The sequence below is a fragment of the Neofelis nebulosa genome, chromosome 1, assembly GCF_028018385.1.
Source record: "Neofelis nebulosa isolate mNeoNeb1 chromosome 1, mNeoNeb1.pri, whole genome shotgun sequence".
NCBI lineage: Eukaryota > Metazoa > Chordata > Mammalia > Carnivora > Felidae > Neofelis > Neofelis nebulosa.
This window is the reverse complement of record NC_080782.1, coordinates 131998814-132014805: the sequence shown is the minus strand read 5'-3', so window position 1 is coordinate 132014805 and position 15992 is coordinate 131998814. Positions and strand designations below refer to the sequence as shown.

General features: G+C 36.0%; 1 protein-coding gene across 6 annotated transcripts in view; it reads left to right on the top strand.

The window, feature by feature from the left end:
* CDC42SE2 (CDC42 small effector 2) overlaps positions 1–15992 on the top strand; it is a 190927-nt gene that overhangs the window by 126281 nt on the left and 48654 nt on the right. The window lies entirely within an intron of this gene.

Here is a 15992-nt window from a genome sequence, read left to right as displayed (position 1 = left end):
TGGAGCCTGCTTCGGATTCTGTTTCTCCCTCTATTTTTCTACCCCTCCCCCACTCACACTCTGTCTCTCTCTCAAAAAATAAACATTAAAAAAAAATAAAAATAAAGAAGTATTGCAATAAAACATTTTTTGTGCATATAAATATTTTGCATTTTCTGCATTATCCTCAATTATTTCTGGATTTTCAGAAGTCATACACATTAAATGTACACAGTTTTGACAGTTTCTAAAAGTACTACCAATTTACATAACCTTAATTTTTTTCAGCAGTGAGTTTTTTTTGCCTTGTATCTTATCTGGCTCTTTGGGCTTTTCTTATTTTTTAATTTTCTTTAAAAATTTTTTTTGTAATGTTTATTTTTGAGAAAGAGAGGGCATGAGTGCAAGTGGGGGAGGGGCAAATAAAGAGGGATATACAGAATCTAAAGCATACTTCAGGCTCTGAGCAGTTAGCACACAGCCCATGTCAGGGTTCCAGTCCACGAACTGTTAAGATCATGACCTGAGCCAAAGTTTGTCACTTAACTGATTGAGATACCCAGCTGCCTCTCTTTGGGCTTTTCAGTTATGACTTCTTTTATCTTTAATTCTGGGAAAACTTACTCTCATCATTTTTTAACATGTTTATTTTTCTCTTGAAATGTTTTATTTTTTCCCTCTTTCTGGAACTTCTCTCATGTGGTAATAATATCCCTCTAGTACGGTTATTTCCTGTCAACTCTAAAAGTAAAATGGCCAGTTATTTTACTAGCAAAATGAGTTTATTCAGCATCAGTCAAGGTACTGCATTTTGGAATATATCTCAAAATGCAAGTATGTAAAACCATATGCAAGTCCGGAGATGGGATAAGAGGAGAGGAGAGGAGCATTACTTTATTGAGAAAAGGAGAAAGATGGGAGGGAGCTGCTTTGAAGGAAAGTCCTTTGGAGTAAAGCTTGAGTTGAGCATGATGATGGCTTCTCATTGGTTGAGGTGTATATTTTCTTATTGGCTGAGCTTGTTGCTGGGCAAGGAGAAATTATTCCTTCCTCCTTCTCTGGTGGCATTGCAATTAACTAGGAGTAGTGGGGCAGGAGAGCTCCCCCTTCTGGTGTCTGGACTCCAGTTTTAATGATAGTCCCTTGGTGTGCATTTCTGTATTGCACAGTGGAGGCATTCTGCTCCAGATGGTGTAAATTGTTAGTGTTTGTCTTTATTTTACCTTTTTTTTTCTGCTCCAGATGTCTGTTTATTTTGATTGGTAAGGTAATGATCCCTTGGTTGGGGCAGGGGGAAGATCTGCTTAATCTAATAATATGTGGTGGAAATGGCCAACATCCAGATCTTGGTTTGTGGGAGTCCGGGTGAGTTTAAGGAGTGGAGGGGCTTGGGTCTCTGCTCAAATAGCCATCTTGCACCACCAAATTGCTCTCCTGTTGGCTGCTACTGCATCATTTTATGATCAGGGTTTATTTTATTTTTTTTTATAATTTTTTTTAAAGCTTATTTGTTTTTGAGAGAGAGAGAGAGAGCAAGAGAGAGCGTGAATGCAAGTAGGGGAGTGGCAGGGAGGGAGACACAGAATCTGAAGCAGGCTCCAGGCTCAGGCTTGAACTCTCCACGAGATCATGATCTGAGCCGAAGTGGGATACTTGACCCACTGAGCCAGATGCCCCATCAGGGTTTATTTTTTAAACTCTTAGAAATGAGTAGTAATACGTACTGGAGATAAGAAATATGTATTGCTTATTAGAAATAAGAAATAACACTTACTCTAAGAGGTAATGTCCTTAAGATTGTAATTCATCACCAAATCTGTAGGGTTTTGGCAGGGTGGTGGGGGTACTTGACTGAATGGAACCCCAAAGTGAATTACACCTTCAGGAGACAAATGAAATAGAAGATGGGCCTATAGTTTCATGCGTGCTACATATTTGTATTTAACCTTGTTAGTGAGTAATAAATTTTTTAAAGTATTCAAATTACTCTGTTGTTAATTGCTCTATTCCTGGAGCTTATTACTTGGTTATTGCCCAACAAATCTGTCATAACATACATATAATACAATATCATACATACATACATGTATGTATGGTGAAATCATTCAAAAATGTATGCTTTTTTTCCTTTTAACTGTAGCGACATACCATATTATTAGTTTCTTATATACAACATAGTGACTCAACCATTTTATATACATTAGGGAGTGATCACAGCTATAGATTTAGCTACCATTTACCATGATACAAAATTGCTACATATTAGTAGCTATATTCCCTATGCTGTACATGGTATAATTTGTACCTTTTTTTTTTTTTTTTTTTTAATGTTTACTTATTTTTGAGACAGACAGAGCATGAATGGGGGAGGGTGAGAGAGAGAGGGAGACACAGAATCGGAAGCAGGCTCCAGGCTCTGAGCTGTCAGCACAGAGCCCGACGTGGGGCTCGAACTCACGGACCGTGAGATCATGACCTGAGGCGAAGTCGGACGCTTAACCGACTGAGCCACCCAGGCACCCCTAATTTGTACCTTTTAATCCCCTTCCCTTATTTTACCTATTCTCTTACTCCTACATAAAATGAAGTCATGTGGTATGGTCTTTTTCAGTCTGACTGTTTATTAAGCATAATTCTGTGTCCATTCTTGTTGTAGCAAAGGAAAGATGTCATGCTTTTTTATGGTTTATTCTAGTGTGTGTGTGTGTGTGTGTGTGTGTGTGTACACTACATTGTCTTTACCCATTCATATTTTGATGGACATTTAGATTGTTTCCGTGTCTTGGATATTGTAATAATGCTGCAGGGGTTTGTATATTGCTCCAAATTAGTATTTTCCTTTCCTTGTTAAAACTACTCTGAAGTAGAATTGCTGAATTGTGTCATAGTCCTATTGCCAATTTTTTGAGGAATCACCAATCTGTTTTTCATAGTGGCTGCACCATTTTGTATTCCCACCAGTAGCACATGAGGGTTCCTTTTTTTCTGCATCTTTGCTAACACTTGTTATTTCTTGTCTTTTTGATACTAGCCATTCTGACAGGTGTGAGGTAAGATCTCATTGTGATTCTGATTTGCATTTCCCTGATGGTTAGTGATACATATGTCTGTTGGCCATCTGTTTTCTTTGGAGAACTATGTATTCAGATCCTCTAGTTTAAAGTTTGAGGTAGTCCTGTTTATTTTTGCTTTAGCTACCCTTGCTTGGTGAGACACATCCAGAAAAATGTTCAAACTGATATCCAAAAGTTTACTCCCGGTGTTTTCTTCTAAGGAGTTTTGTGGTTTCCAGTCTTACTTTTTAAGTCTTTAATCCATTTTGAGATTGTTTTTGTATATGGCAAAGGAAAGTGGTCCACTTTCAGGGTGGTTTATTTGGTAGAGCATGTGACTCTGATACCAGGGTTGTGAGTTCAGGCCCTACGCTGAGCTTATAGCTTACTTAAAAAAAAAAAAAAAAAAAAAAAAAAGAGGAAGAAAGAAAAGCGAGTTTTGGAGTGCCTGGCTGGCTCAGTCACTGGAGCATGTGGCTCTCAATATCAGGGTTGTGAGTTTGAGCCCTGAATTTATATTTATATATTTAATAAAATATATATATATTATTTATATATATATATTTTATATATTTAATAAAAACATTTAAAAATATTTAAGGGGCATCTGGGTGGCTCAGTTAAGTGTCCGACTTCGGCTCATGTCATGATCTCATGGTTTGTGGGTTCAAGCCCCACATAGGGCTTTGTGCTGACTGCTCAGAGCCTAGAGCCTGCTTCGGATTCTGTCTGCCTTTCTCTCTGCCCCTCTCCCTCTCTTTGTTCCTCTCCCTTCTTCTCCCTCTCCCTCCCCTCCACTCTCAAAAATAAACATTAAAATGTTTAAAAAAAGAACTGGTCCCCTTTCATTCTTTTTTTTTTTTTCTTTGTAATTTTCCATTTCCTCAACACCATTTATTCAGGAGACTTGTTTTTCCCATTGTATGTTCTTGCCTCCCTTGTTGAAGATTGACTGTATTGGTATGGATCCATCTCTGTCTTTTTGTGTTAGCACCATACAGTTTTGATTACCGTAGCTTTGTAGTGTAATTTGAAACCAGGGATCATGATACATCCAGCTTTGTTCTTCTTTGTCCAGATCACTTTGGCTATTTGGGGTCTTTTGTAGTTTCATATAAAATTTAGGATTCTTTATTCTAGTTAAATGAAAAATGCCATTGGTATTTTGATATGAATTGCATTTAATGTATATGTTTCTTTGGGTATTACAGACCTTTTAATATTAATATATGCTATCCATGAGCACAGGATATCTTTCGATTTATTTATGTCTTCAGTTTCTTTTGTCATTGTCTTACAGTTTTCAGAGTACAGGTCTTTTTTACTTCCTTGTTTAAATTTATTCCTAGGTGTTCTTTTTGATGTGATTATAAATGGGGTTGATTTCCTTTTTTTTTTTTTTTTTTAAGAGTTGTTTATTTTTCTAAAGTTTATTTGTTTATTTTACTTAACTTATTTTGAGTTCACAACCTGAGCTGAAATCAAGAGTCAGAGCATGGGGTGCCTGGATGTCTCAGTTAAGCATTCGACTTTGGCTCAGGTCATGATCTCAGGACTCGTGAGTTTGAGCCTCATGTCAGGGTCTATGCTGACAGGTTGGAGCCTGGACCCTGCTTTAGATTCTATGTCTTCCTCTCTCTCTGCCCCTCCGTTGCTTGTGCTCTGACTCTCCCTCAAAAATAAACACTAAAAAAACAAAAAACAAAAGACACTTAACTGACTGAGCCACCCAGGCATCCCTCCTTTTTCTGATTTTATTTATTTGAGCTCTTTCTGTTGTTCTTGATGAGCCTTGCTACAGGTTTACTAGTTTTGTCTTTTCAGAGAACCAGCTTTCAGTATAATGGATTTTGTGCATTCTTTTTAATATCAGTTTCATTTATTTCTGCTCTAATCTTTATTATTTCCTTCTGCTAACCTTAAATTTTGTTCTTTTTGTAGTTGCTTTAGGGGTAAGGTTAGAGTGTTTGAGATTTTTCTTATTTCTTAGGGTGGGCCTGTTTTGGTATAAATTTCCCTGTTAGAGCTGTTTTCATTGTGCCCCAAAGATTATGGATCATTGTGTTCATTTTCACTTGTCTCCATGTGGTTTTTGATTTCTTCTTTGATTCTTTGTTGAAATTGGTTGTTTAGTAGCATGTTGTATAGCCGTCACATGTTTTTTCTTTGCTTTATAGTGGTAGTCAGAAGCTGAACTCAAAATATTTTTGGGGTATGCTTGTATATGTTTACTATTATCAGTGAGATTTTCTTCTAATTTTCTCACTCGAAGTTATGGCCTTTTCTTTCTTAAAGAAGTCCCTCTAAGATTTTTTTGTAAGGCCAGTTTGGTAGCAGTGAACTTCTTTAGCTTTTGCTTGTCTTGGAAACTGCTTATCTCTCCTTTAGTTCTGAGTGATAACTTTGCTGTGTAGTGTATTCTTGATTTTAAGTTTTTTTCCCTTCAACACTTTGAAAATATTGTGTCTCTCCCTTCTCGCTCATAAAGTTTCTGCTGAAAAATCAGTTTATAGCCTTATGAGCGTTCCCTTGTAGTATTTAGTTTTTTTGTTTGTTTTTATCTTGCTGCTTTTAAGATTCTTTAACTGCTTGGACTTTGATTGTAGTGTGGGTGCCTTTGGGATTCTATCTGCTTCCTGGATTTGGATGTCAGTTTCCTTTGTCAGGTTAGGGATGTTTTCATCTATTTTCTTCAAATAAGTTTATAAATTTTCTATCCCTTTCTCCTTGATTTCTCCTTTTTGGACCCTTATAATGCAAATATTAGTATGTTTGATGTTTTCTTAGTGGTCTCTTTCTTAGTGGTCTCTTTCTTAGTGATCTTCGTTTTTCAGATCACTTTTTTCCCCTCTTCTTGCTGTTTGGATTTGGTGTTACCACTATACTGTCTTCCAAATTGCTGATCTGTTTTTCTGAATCATTTAATTTGCTGATTCCCTCTAGTGTATTTTAAATTTTAGTGGTTGTATTCTTCCGCTTACTTTTTTTTCCAAGTATTTTCCTTGCTTTTAAGTTCTTACTGTCTTTGTCCATTCTTTTCCTGAGCTTGATTAGCATTTTTAGGTAGTTACTTTGAACTCTTTATCTGGTAGATTGCTTATCTCTCTTTCATTTAGTTCATTTTCTGAAGTTTTGTCGTGTTTCATTTGAAATCTATTCCCCCTGTCTCTTCATTTGCCTTAGTCTCTGCTTGTTTCTATTAGTTAGGTAGATCTGTTACAGCTCCTGGTCATTAAGTAGTGTCTTTATGCAGAAGCTGGCCTGTTGGGCCCTGTAGCGCAAATTCCACTGGTCACCTGAGGCATGTGCTCCAGGAATGTTCCCTGTGTGGTGTGCATTTACCCTCCTGTTGTGGATGGATTGATTGCAATGAAGTGGATTTGTTGGTCTACGGGACTTTCCCCTCGTCTGGCTGTCTGTTGAGGTCTAGCCATCAACTGCTGCATGCATGATGGTGCATAAGGCTGGCGTGCCGTTTGTGTGGCTGAGAAGCCCAATCAGGACTGTTGTAGGTGCACTGGTAAAGGGCCGGCCCACAGTGTGGCTAGATATCAGGCCGTGCTGTGACAGCTGGGATTTGCTGATGGCGAGGCATGTCTTTTGGGCAGCTTGCTAGGAGGTAAGGTTGTGTTTGTTTTGGAAGTTTTAGTGTATGGGACTGCTCCCCCAGGGCAGAATGTTTAGGAGGGTCTCAGGAACAGCCAAGGCTACTTGGCAGTTATGGTGGGAGTGAATGGGGTGCTGCTTGGGAGGGATTCCAAGTTACTTGAGTGGCTTGGGTGAGGCAAGTACACAGGATAATGCTGGAGCAGGGTGAGTGGTGCTAGCATAGTAGATGGAGAATGTCAGAAATGGTGCTTACAGGCCTGCTAAGTAGATGAGGGTAAGAAAACGGGCACCCATAAGCACTTCCCCAGAGAACATACCAACCGATTGTTACCCATCTTTTACATGCCCTAGAATTAGTCAGTGGATTTCCTTCACATGTAACCCAGGCACTTTTCAGACTGTAGTTTCTGTGCTGGGACTCTGAGCCACTGAGGTTCAGTGTGCCTTTTAAGAGCAGAGTCTTGGTTTCCTACTCCCCTCTGGCTCTTTTGGATGTAAATCCCATTGGTTTTCAAAGCCAGACACTGTAGGTGTCTCTTTCCAGCATAGGCACCCTGGGATGTGGAGAACCATGTGGGGCTCAGACCTTCTTTCTTCATAGATGGCTTTTATATTTGTGATATTCATCCTTTTTTGTGGGTCATTAACACTGGGGTGTGGGTCTTGACTAAACTGCCTCTCTGCTCCTCCTATTCTATCATTGTGGCTTTTTTTTTTTTTTTTTAATATCCCAGTGTGTATGATCCATTCTGTTAGTCTTGAGTTTATTGTCAAAGGTAGTTCTGTATATATTTGTAGATTTTGGTGTTTCCTTGAGTGAATGTGAGGTCAGGATCTTCCTACTCCATTCTCTCGATCCCATTTTCTGAAGTTGGTTTCTGAGTTATCAGAGGGTTACTGATTACATGATTTGTGTAAAGAGATATTTTTAAAAGATGCCAAATGTGAGTGTACTTTTTAATTTCCTCACTGATAGAGTGCACTTAAAGTTGAATGAAGCAATGGAAGACTTCACTGATAATAAGTTACAACAGGTATTTTATACTTTGTGTTTCACTTTTCTTTGTGTTGTCCCCAAATTGAATTTTTTGACTGTGATCTTTGAGATTATCATACTGTAAGATGATCTGTTCTAAAATATTTCTTAGGTTTTTGTCTACATGTAAAGTCTCAACAGTGTTCATAGAAATATATTAAATTTCATTTTAAGGGCTAGAAGATAAGAGGTGATGGAGAAGTATTTTTTCCTTATATTATTTTCTCTAGGCAACCAAAAAGGGCAATAGATATTAACCACTGACTAGGATCCCACATAGATATATCTTTAACCTTTCATACAAATTCCAACTTAATTTTTCTCTGTTTTAGTAATACACTAAATACATATACCTTATTCTTGTAAAGTTCATGTGTAAGGAAGGAGAATAGCAGATTTGAGTAATTTTTTTCAAGATATTTTGAGGATCATTTAAAATACAAAAAATGCTTTAACTTTAGGGAATGTAATTTCACTGTGTTTTAAAAAATAATTGTATAAATGCACTTAGCGTGTATATAATAAGAAAGCTTAAAAAATTATTTTTTCGTTTTTATTGATTTTGAGAGAGAGAGGGAGAAAGAGCACGAGCAAGGGAGGGGCAGAGACAGAAGAAGAAACTCCTCAGAAGACTCTGCCCTGTCAGACAGAGCCCGACATGGGCTGGATCTCACAAACCGTGGGATTGTGACCTGAGCCGAAATCAGGAGCCAGACGCTTAACTGACTGAGCCACCCAAGAGCCCCTTGTAAGAAAACTTTTTAAAAGATAAAGATAACAGCAAGTTTTGCCCTTTGACAACTTGAATTTTTGTATTATTTTATCAGGGCAGAACATTAAGTTTTAATGAACTTAATCTGCCTGTAAGAGGTTTTGCTAAAGAGTTTAGAGATTTTTCTTTTGGAAAAATAGAAACCCATTCTGACTCCAGGCAGCATATTGCTTCTTTGTACTCTTTTTTTTTTTTTTTTTTAAGTTTGTTTATTTATTTTGACAGCCACAGAGACAGAGACCGCACAAGTGGGGGAGGGGTAGAGAGAGAGAAAGAATCTTAAGCAGGCTCCATGCTGCCAGTGCAGAGCCCAGTGTGGGGCTCTGTTCCACAAAGAAGCCATAAGATCATGACCTGAGCCTAAACCTGAGCTTAACCAATGAGTCTTCCAGGCGCCCTGCTTTTTTGTATTCTTAAGAACACAAGATACCATGTTTTGATTTCCAGTTGGTGGCATTGACTTAATTTTTTCTTTTCATTTCCTCTGTAAAATTAGAACAGAATTTCAGGATGGTATTTTCTAGAATTTTTTTTAAAAAACCTATGGAAATAGTTCTGTGCATTTGTAGATAAAAAATCTGTTCGGTAGGTGTGAGAACAGTTTTTTGTGTAAGTTTTATATTAATACCAGAAGCAATAGTTCACTTACACAATATAAGGATTCCAGTGATTTTTACTTGTAATAAATATGATTTATCTTGATTGTTGTTCATTTGTAATAAAGCTAATGGTATATTTTTTGATACACCATTTATATAGGCCGTATTTTTCTACACTTGTTTCCTTTTCTTCTGTCTACCCTACCTAATTAGCCTTAGCAACATCTTTTTGGAGACCTAAGCAACTGTTGAAAGAATAAATTATGATAAGTTTGAGAGCTGTAAATAAATTCCTGTAGTCTGGTTAGTCTTTAGCAGTGGGCATACTTGTGTCACATGTGTCGTCATTTGTTTTTAACTTACTAATGATGAGAAATACATAAGTGAAATGTGATGTATATAGCTTTTTTGTTTGTGTTCATCAGCTCCATCTGGAACTTAAAAGATATTATGTACATATGTAATTCTTAGAAAATTTTTTTCTGTAGGTATTATTAGTCTCTAAGAAGAAAATCTGTGAATCATTTTAAGCTACAGAACAAACTGTATCTGGTGCTAGACCTTCTGTTGATACTGCCTGATGTTTGACTTGAGAAGAAACTTGATAACCTGATAACATAAGTCAGCTCTTACTTTGTGCCAGATCAGATATTAGGCACTTTGTTAATACAATCTGATGTTAATTTTTATGGTAGTGTTGGGGGTGGAGAAATTTACAACAGCTAAGAGAACTCTTTAAGGAGTGTGACAGAGTTCTCTTATCCAAACAAATTAATCTTGTAAAAGTTTCTCCCAGCGAAAGAATCACTGACAGACGAGAATACCTCATTTATTTAGGGAAAGTATCAAGTTAACAAAAAGTTCTCAGGCAATTACCACAAAGCAAGTAGGAATCAAATGTAAAACCACAGTGATCTTTTCTCTCTGGGATGAATCTGGAACACAAAATCAAAGACTGGTCTCTGCCTTACCTAGTTCTACATCCAGATAAATGACCACAGTTTGTGTTCAGTTGACTTTCACATCCTCAGGGGATTGATAGGAGATTCCATGCCTGACTAAGAAGCATGAATTACACATACTTCTCATTTTTCAGGCCTTTTAATTACCTCCCCTCAGCCTTTCTTTTGCAAAACAGACTTGGCACACAGTTCAGGCAGTAACTAGGTACTGAGTGAGCATTCCCTTCTGAAAGTTTAAATCTCTGATACCAAGGTTTTCTATACCAAGAAGAGCAAACCTGACTAAATACAATTTATATATGAATGTATTTTTAAATAATTAGTAACTGATGAATTAAGTTAGAATTACTTAAAGTATATGCTGAGTATTCTTGATACTGTTAATCTTGCTGTATGCCATAGACATACAAATTATATATACATTTAAATTTGCTTTTGTGGAAAATATGTCATTACTGTCAAAGGGATTAATTTAATTGACGTAGGTAAGTTTTGTTTTTCTTTACTGCTCCTACTTTATTCTCTCTGTTAAATATAAATGATAATAAATAGACTCATTTTTTTTGTTTTTGTTTTTATTTTTGACCCATGTGTTTTTTTATGTGTGCTACTCCCATCTAAGAAGGGAGACTGACTAGAAAAGTTTGTCCACCTGCCTAGGTAAGCATCAAGGAAGCTTATCTCTGCTCAGTTCTCTGGGTGAAGAGAAAAAAAATGATGTAATAATGATGACGATAATGGTAACACAGTAAAAACAGTACCGTTTGGTTGGTTGGTTATTTATTTAAACTTGTTTGCCACCCTCTGTGCTTAGCAACTTTACTCATCTAACCCTCACATAAATCTTTGAGGTAGATAAAATTATAAACTCCATTTTATAGAAGAAGAAACTGAGACACACACACAAGTCCAAGATCATACGGCTAGTAGGTAGAGGAATTCAGGATTGGAACTTAGGCTGTCTAGTTTCAGAGCCTTAAGTTCTAAACCTCTACACCATACTGTCTTTCCAAGCTTGTACCTCCATATGAATGCATAGTAGCCATGTGGTATGAGAATTCCAAGTGAAGGAACTAAAGTTTATACTTGATTTTGTGAACTTGGCCTTGTGGATATCTAAGTGTTAGCAAATGCAGCTGCTGTGTAGGGATTCTTCCTCAGCCAAGGAGCATGGGACTTTGACCAGAAAAACAACCTCCCAGTGATGATAAACTCATAATATAATTACAAGGAAGTAGTCCAACATGAGGAAGAGTTAGCAGACAACATAAGAAGGCTAATTAGAAGACTAGGAACTGATTTAGCAGATCAGAAAAACAATAGAAATCCAGTCTAAAGTGTCTAAATAAACAACTAAGACACTGAAATAAGTGAATTTGCAAAACAACCATGTAGGATTTGTTGAAATAAAAATTTTGATGATTGAATTAAAAGTCAAAGTTGGGGGAAAATATTAATAGTGAAAATTAAATAGCAGTTGAGAAACAGGTGGAAGAATCTTAAATAATTAGAAATGAACCTGAAACTAGAGATTCTATGAAACTGGAGCCAAACAGAAAGACAATCTTCAAAGCATCCATAGGGAAAAAACACATTTACATTCAAAGGACCAAAAGTCAGATTAACTGTGAACAAGCACTGTCAACCAAGAATTTTATACTTAGCTGGTAAACTGTCATTCAAGATTAAGGGCATAATATAGAAACTGTGTTATCAATGTATCTGAATGAAGGATAGATGGGAGATTTCTGTTTTGATAACTCTTCTATAAGTAAATTGTTTTAAAATTAAAAATTTTAAACGCCACCTCTCCCACAATTTTAGAGAAACAACTGGAAGCTTACCACTTGCAGATAATCATTAAGAGCATGTATTATTAAAAAAACCTCTAAAGTCTGTACTTTATGAAGATCGAAATTCAACTTTAAAGGAAGGATTGAGAAACAAGATAGAGTGGCTATCAAAGAAATGGATAAATGTTGATAACTATTGATCATCATCATCATTCTGTACTTACATGTGCCAAGTATAAGTATTTTGTTTACTTCACACAGCAGCCCGATGGCGTGAATACTTAACATTTTCTGAACTGAAGGATACTATTGTTTTTGAAAGAGCTCATTCAGTCCTCAGCACATTGGGTGAAAAAGGACGAAACCAAGTTATGTGTTTGAAATTTGAGAATTTTGAGTAAAGAGAAAATCTTTAAACCTTTGAGAAAACTGAAAACTTTTCACCTAGAATGTAAAGAAAATTAGAATGTCACCAGACCTCTTAGCAACTCTGGAAATAGAAGAGTGAAACAGTGCCTCTAAAATCCTGTACTCAACCAAATGCTCAGTCAAATGTTAAATGCAAGGATTTAAAACATTTTCCTTCCTATATCCCCTTCCTTCAGAAGCTACTGGACTGTGGAAGGTGTGAGTAAATCAACTATTTTCACATACAAAAAGGTGATGGAGTATGTGATTTTATAAATAAGCTGAGGAAAATGAAGAAAAAGTAATACATAATTACTAGAAACAGGAAAGGAACTGAGGGAACGTGCCTAGAGAGCAGCTAGTCAGAAATGAAGCAAGAAGCTAGGTTTTGTGAAGAAACCAAAAAAATTTGAATTTGTACATCTGTGCATATGGTTACATTTTTGGAAATTACAGATCTAATTAAAATATTTTACAGTTCTGATACATGCGCATGGAAAAGCTAAGCAAATAAAAAAGATGAGCACTTATTAACCTCAGGGAAAACAAAAGATGATTGAAGAAGGGATAGCTGATTTTAATGTTACTTGTTTTTGCAGTAGCACTTATAAGAACAGAAACATTGAATATTGATTCAACCAAAAATTGTAATTATCTAGTGGTGATGATGACAGTGATATGGAGTTTGAAGATGGGAGATAGTGTGGAAAGAAAAGACCTATTCTCATCTGTTTTAAGAGAAAGTCAGTTTAAGTTATCAAAAAATCAGCAACTCAACAGGTAGCAATAAACATATTTATGATTAAAAATACTAGACAAAACATGTTGGTAAATTAAAAATTACTACCACCAGGAGATGAAGAGGTTTTTTTGTTTTTTCGTGTTTTTATTTTTTAGAGATTTCTGATTTTTAATAGCTTTTTATTACTTTATTTTATTTTTATTTTATTTTTTAAGTTTAATTATTTTGAGAGAAAGAGCACATGTGGAAGCCAAATGGAAAGACAATCTTTAAAGCATCCATAGGGAAAAAACACATTTACATTCAAAGGACCAAAAGTGAGATTAACCATGAACTTCTCATCAGCAACAATAGAGGTCGGAATAGTATCTGCATGTGTGTATGTGAGAGAGAGAATACCAAGCAGTATCTGTCTGTACCATCAGCGCAGAGCCTGATGCAGGGCTCAAACTCACAAACCATAAGATTATGACCTCAGCTGAAATCAAGATTCAGATGCTTAACCGACGGAGCCACCCAGGTGCCCCATTACTTGACTTTTAAAAATCTATGTGCTTGTATTATTTGAGTGACAGAGATTTGTTAAAATGTAAGAAAGCATTGTACAAGTGTGGATTTATTCCAAGAACTTCTGGTAGTAGAATAGAACTCCAGTGTGTGTCCTGGTAAACAGTAGGTGATGGTACCACCCACCAAGAAACGTAACATAAAAACAAGTATGAGGGAAAGGGCAGTGAATTCAGTTTTTCATACTGTGTTTCAGGTAAGTAGGAGACTAAATGAGATGTTCATATGCAGGTGTATATAAATGTCTGCCTGGACTTAGATGAAAAGTTCAGAGTGATAAGAGAGGTTTCAATCCATCAACTAATACATTGAGAGGCTATGTGTCACATAATTGTTACTTCTAATCGAGGCAGCTAAAGAAATGTTTAAGGGGAGGGAATAATAAAATGGAAATGGGAGAAAGAAAAAGGGAGGGAGAGAAACCAAAAAATGGAAAGAAGAAAAGTAGCAAGAAAAGAAAAGGAGGAAAATTATTAAAGGGAGGAAAAGGTAAACATAGCAGTCATTCTCATACAAGGAGGAGAAGAAATGTGGGGAGTAGAACATGAGAGAGTGGTGTCCATGAATATTACTTTCTTCTGTGTTTGTATTGTAAACCCTTGCACGCTTGAGCCAGAAAAATCTCTACTACATCCCTAAACACAATGATATGTTCATGTTTGGTGTCAAATACTTGGTTTTAATTCAGAGAGTAAAAGGAAGATGTGAGGAAAATAAAGCCTGAGTATATTATGAAAATGTTACCTTATGAAACTTATAAAATGTAAATGATTAATGTCCAAGTCAGTTTATAAAAGTAAACCTAACCAGTGCTATATGGGATGATAGGTTTATAATAGAATAATGGTTTATAATGGGATAGGGAATGACTTTTCAAGTAAAATAAACCCCCTAATCCAGGATGAAAATTGACATTTGACTACATTAGATTTTAAAGCTTTCATATGAAAAGTATAAACAATGTTGAGGAGCAAACTGATGCAAAAAAAAACAAAAACAAAACATGTAAAGTCTCTACATTCAAAACTACAAAGTCAGTTAATTCAATTGGATATGCCATGTTAATCGATCAGAACACACAATATTATTAAGATGTGATTTTCTGTTTTGTAATTGTTAGAAAAATTTAATCTCAGAATATAGGACACTTTTTGTAAAAATTGACAAACTGATTCTAAATGTGTATGGAAATGCAAAGAACTTAGTCCAAAAACATAAGTTATAAAATTGTTAAGTCAGACTTCATGAAATTAAAAAACATACTTAAAAGATGTCACTAAAAAAAAAAAAGTCCAGGAAGAAATATTCACAGTATATATTTTGGACAGTTGAGTTGATCTAGAATATATAAAGAACACAACAGAATAAGACAACTAAATTTAAAAATGAGCAAAAGATCTGAACAAATATGGCCAAAGAAGACATATGAATGGCCAACAAGCTTATGAAAAGACTACCATTAGTTATCAGGAAAGTGCAAAATAAAACCACAGTAAGATACTACTTCATACCCACTAGAATGACCAACACTGAAGACTGTCAATACAAACAGTTGCAAGATTGTGGAATAGCAGGGCCTCGCATTCTTGCTGGCACAGGTGCAGATGGTATAATGGATTTGGAAAATTGGTCAGTAGTTTCTTACCAAGTTAAAATTAAACTTCGAGTAAGATCCAGCAATTCCATTCCTGTTTCCTCTGGAGGGATAAAAACGTCTGTCTATACAAACACTTGTACAAACAAGTTTGTAATAGCCTTATGTTTAATAACCAAAAAGCTGGAAAAGCAGTAGTAGCCATCAACGGATGAATAAACAAATTGTACTGTATCTGTACAGTTAAATCTATTTAGAAAAAAGTAGAGGTCGGGATGCAAGCTGGTGCAGTCACTCTGGAAAACAGTATGAAGATTCCTCAAAAAACTAAAAATAGAACTACCCTACGACCCAGCAGTTGCACTACTAGGTATTTATCCAAGGGATACAGGTATGCTGTTTTGAAGGGACACATGTACCCCAAAGTTTATAGCAGCACTACCAACAATAGCCAAAGTATGGAAAGAGTCCAAATGTCCATCGATGGATGAATGGATAAAGATGTGGTGTATATATACAATGGAATATTACTCAGCAATCAAAAAGAATGAAATCTTGGCATTTGCAACTATGTGGATGGAACTGGAGGGTATTATGCTACGTGAAATTATTCAGTCAGAGAAAGACAAATATCATATGACTTCACTTATGTGAGGACTTTAAGAGACAAAATAGATGAACATAAGGGAAGGGAAACAAAATATAAAAACGCAGAGGGGAACAAAACAGAAGAGACTGATAAATATGGAGAACAAACAAAGTGTTGCTGGAGGGAGTGTGGGAGGGGGGATGGGCTAAGTGGGTAAGGGGCACTAAGGAATCTACTCCTGAAATCGTTGCAGTATGTGCTAATTTGGATGTAAATTTAAAAAATAATA